The sequence below is a fragment of the Nanorana parkeri genome, unplaced genomic scaffold, assembly GCF_000935625.1.
Source record: "Nanorana parkeri isolate BGI_ZX_2015 unplaced genomic scaffold, ASM93562v1 scaffold1775, whole genome shotgun sequence".
NCBI classification, from domain to species: Eukaryota; Metazoa; Chordata; class Amphibia; order Anura; family Dicroglossidae; genus Nanorana; species Nanorana parkeri.
Genome location: NW_017308043.1, coordinates 283906 through 287809, shown reverse-complemented (window position 1 = coordinate 287809; position 3904 = coordinate 283906). Strand labels below are relative to the sequence as shown.

The 3904-nt window shown below is 48.0% G+C and overlaps 1 protein-coding gene across 1 annotated transcript in view; it reads left to right on the top strand.

Moving 5' to 3' along the window:
- The first annotated feature begins 1808 nt into the window (after positions 1–1808).
- The window catches only part of PTRH2 (peptidyl-tRNA hydrolase 2), a 4463-nt gene continuing 2367 nt past the window's right edge, over positions 1809–3904 (top strand). The window contains exon 1 of the mRNA XM_018571529.1: positions 1809–1844. The gene's annotated coding sequence lies outside the window, so the exon portion shown is untranslated. The remainder of the gene's footprint in view (positions 1845–3904) is intronic.

Genomic DNA, 3904 nt, shown 5'->3' with positions numbered 1-3904 from the left:
CTTAACCAGGGGAGGGGGCCCTCAGCTCCCATACCACGTGTCTCTAATTGTCTATTACTGTCCTTGTAGCTGTTAGCTTGCTTATTGGCGCAGTTCATTCTTTATATTGTATTAATGACTTAAAGATTGCTATACACCAGCTGAAGCCATCCAACTTGAAGGAGCTGGAGCAGTTTTGTCTTGAAGAATGGGCAAAAATCCCAGTGGCTAGATGTGCCCACTTACTAGAGATGTACCCCAGGAGACTTGCTGCTGTAATTGCTGCAAAATGTGGCTCTACAAACTGTTAACTTTGGAGGGGTGAATAGCTATGCACGCTTGTTTTCTATTCTTTTTTTGTCTTATTTCTTGATAGAATCACAATAAACAATATTTTTCAAAGTGTTGTGTAAATTAAATGATACACCCTCCCAAAAATCCATTTTAATTCCAGGTGCTAATGCAACAAAATAGGAAAAATGCCAAGGGGTGAATACTTTTGCAAGCCACTGTGTGTAATCATTTTGTTATATTGAAAGAAATACAAAGGCTACCTTTCTGGGAAAAAAACCCAAAGACTTACTATAAATAGTGCTTAAGTACAACAGCTTTTTAGAATACAAGCCCCTCTGGAGTCTGGGACCACAGGCATCAGCCCATTCTGCTCCTATTATAAACACGCCAGTACCTGATGGTGTTAACACTGAAACAGTTGAGTTACTGTCACAGTTCTGAGTTACTGTCAGGCTGCATTCACACTATTACAACCCACTGTACATATAGGTATATGTCCTTCCATTTATTTTGAATGTCACTCCAATATACATGTAGAGTACGTGGAAGCACACAGATATGAATACTCTGCTCATGCAGCAGAACTCACACAATTTGCTGCATGCAGATGCATTTCTAGTGGGAATCCCATTGGTTCCTGTGTGGTTGGTTTACATTGATGGGCCGCAGTTTAGCGTGAAAGGTAAACTATATGGGCCCATTCACACCTACACCATGCGGGCCACATGCAGTCAGAACAGTGTCTGAGGTATATTGACAGCTCATTCAGTGGGTTGCCTTTACCCCACAATCCATGCACAAGTGTAAATGGGCCCTCAGAGAGAGTAAGGAGCAGAAACTATTACCAATAAATGACATCTGGATTTCTGAGTCATGTGTAAGGGTTGCAGATGACCCATATAGCCTGTGTATGATGCTCAGTGCATAGTGTGTCAGACATCCTTCCCCAGGAACAGCCATCATGGGATGTCTAGGGACAATGCTAATGAATGGCCATCCTAGGAGCCAGGCGACAGTGCCACACACGGATACAAAGACACAACAGAGCGCTGATCACCGTGCTCAGAGCGAGGTGGGATACAAGTGATGACATAAGAGATCAGTAATAACACATGTAGACAGACATGATCAAATCAATGACGCAGCCCGACACACAACTGCTAACAATCCCTATCACACACAGTCACAGGGGCCCCCGATTATGTCCCCAAACGTCTCGATCCTCACTCACCTCCCACTTGCAGCCTCTCACTCGCGATCTGTCACACTCACCGGGTCACCCCACCGGAAATATCGTCAGCCCTGTCACTACACCCCACCCCTTCTCACTGACGTCATCAGGACCCGCCGCTCATTCAGCACCGGTTTCGGAGTACGCGGAATCCCCCCGGGTGTCACACGAATACCACAGCGGTGTTCGTGCAGTGCGGGCTAGAATACGGCGCTAGAAGGGTGTACGGTGTGGGATAAAGGAAACAAAGCGGGGACGATGAGCGGCTCTGACGTCATGGGGGAGCGACGTGTGCGGATCAGGAAGCTGCTAGTGGAGACCAACGTGTGTTCTGGTGCCGGTGAGAGCCGCTTCTTTCTTCATACTGCCGTTCCCTGTCCGGGAAGCCTACCGTACTCCAGTCCCAGGCTGCGCTCCACTGTATGCTATCTATTGGGAGGCTTTTTATAAGAATATGTTATATCAATAGGGTAGCCTCATTTTTCATGGAGTCTGTTTGTCCTGCTATTTACTTGTATGCGCTCCCTGTCAGAGCGGGGGCTTCCCTATACGCTGTGTTAGGTCCTGAGCCAGCAAAACACTTACAATTGACGTTATAGACCAGGGGTGCCCACTATTTTTCGTCTGGAGATCTACTTTTCAAATGACGAGCTCAATGAGATCTACCAACAAAAAAACACCTGCATTCAGTGGCGGGAGGGGGCGTGGTGGTGTATTTAAGTCACTGGCACTGCAGACAAGCACCTCGCCCACAGTGCGATCGCCTGCACATTAGTGCCTGTGTTCCAGTCCAGTGCAAATGCTGCAAGCACTATTTTTGCAGATCGCACTGGACCGGAATGCAGGCACTAATGTGCCTGCGTTCCGGGTGATCGCACTGTGGGCGGGGGGCATGGCTTCGGTGCCATTGACTTCAATACAACCCCACACCCCCTCCCGCACCTGAACGCAGGGAGTCAGCTGGCTTACATTCCAGTGCGTCCTGTCCTCCCGTGGGGCTCGTGTGGCCGACGTTGCACATGGGGAGAGGTGTCCCGCCCCTTTCCCTCTGCAGCGTCTGACACATTCAGCCGCACGAGCACCGCGGGAGCCTAGCCGTAGCCAGCTCCTTTTGCGCCTGGGGCAAGAAAAAACAGTGCCCCTCGCCCCCCCCACAGGCATGTGACGTCACTCAGCGCCCTGCCTCCAGGATATTTTATTTCTTTTTTATTTTCTTATTTCATTTTTTTTTACTCTTGGGGGGCTTCGGGGAAATATTAGGGGTCTAAATAGCCCCCTGATATTTCCCTTTTAAAATAGAAAAAGAAATTGAGGACACAAAGTCCTCAATCTCTTTTTCTGCAGCCTCTGTTCTAAATGAATGGAAAGCAAAGAGGCTTCCTATTCAGAAAATATTTTACTATCATCCAGTTTCTGAATGGGGAGGAGCCTCTGTACAGAGTGCTTTTCCCCATTGAGAAACTCATGAATGAACAAGAAGTGATGTAAATCACATCCTGTTCATTCATAACTGGGGACACATAGTACTATGTGTCCCCAGGTATTTACAAACACTGGAGTGATCAGACGATCGCTCCAGTGTTTGTCCTGCACAGAAGGTGGGTACATATCACTGCCGCTCGGCCACGCACACAGGGGCTCAACTTCTCCTCTGGATCCCCCCTGCTCTCCCAGGCAAAGGCAGCGGGGGATCCTAGAGCGACTCCGGAGCCCCAAATACTGGGCTGCATAGTATGCGTGTGGCAGTCTTTCTGCTTTAAATGATGACTGTACTTTTGGGGCAATTCTTTGCTCACCCTGTGATTTAAGTGCTAGGGAGTGCTACCCATGCGGTTGCAGGTAGTATAGGTCAATTGCACAAATTTGGAGCTTTGTGCTATTAGCCATTAGTTGCTACTACATACTACACGCCATTGTTCCCTATGTGTAGTGATATGGGGACGATCATGGGCGATGGTCACCCTAGCAGAAATCTTCCATGTGTGCCCAGCCTTATAATCGACTGTTTGCTCTGCCCAGATCTTCGCACAGCCTACACAGCAGAATCTCCCTGCCGGACTCTTCTTCCGCTTATGAACAAAAGACTCTCCATTCATTTTTTTGAAGAGGCTTTCATTTCTGGGACACATAATAGCTGGCTTGTCCGTAGGAATGAATGGAGATTATTCCGCAAGAAAATCTTGGCTGGAAGATTTTTCAGGGGGGGTAGTTGTGAGGCTCCCAGAAGGTAGCAAAGGGAAGATCTCCTCCTGGAACATGGACAAGTGCGTATTAGACATGCTTTATGGGAAGGAGACATCTCTGAACATGGTAATAAATTATGTGTTCATACACATTTAAAGTCTCACTTGCATGTGAGCCCCCCCCCCCCCCCCACCTCTGTTTCTCATTCTTTTTCTG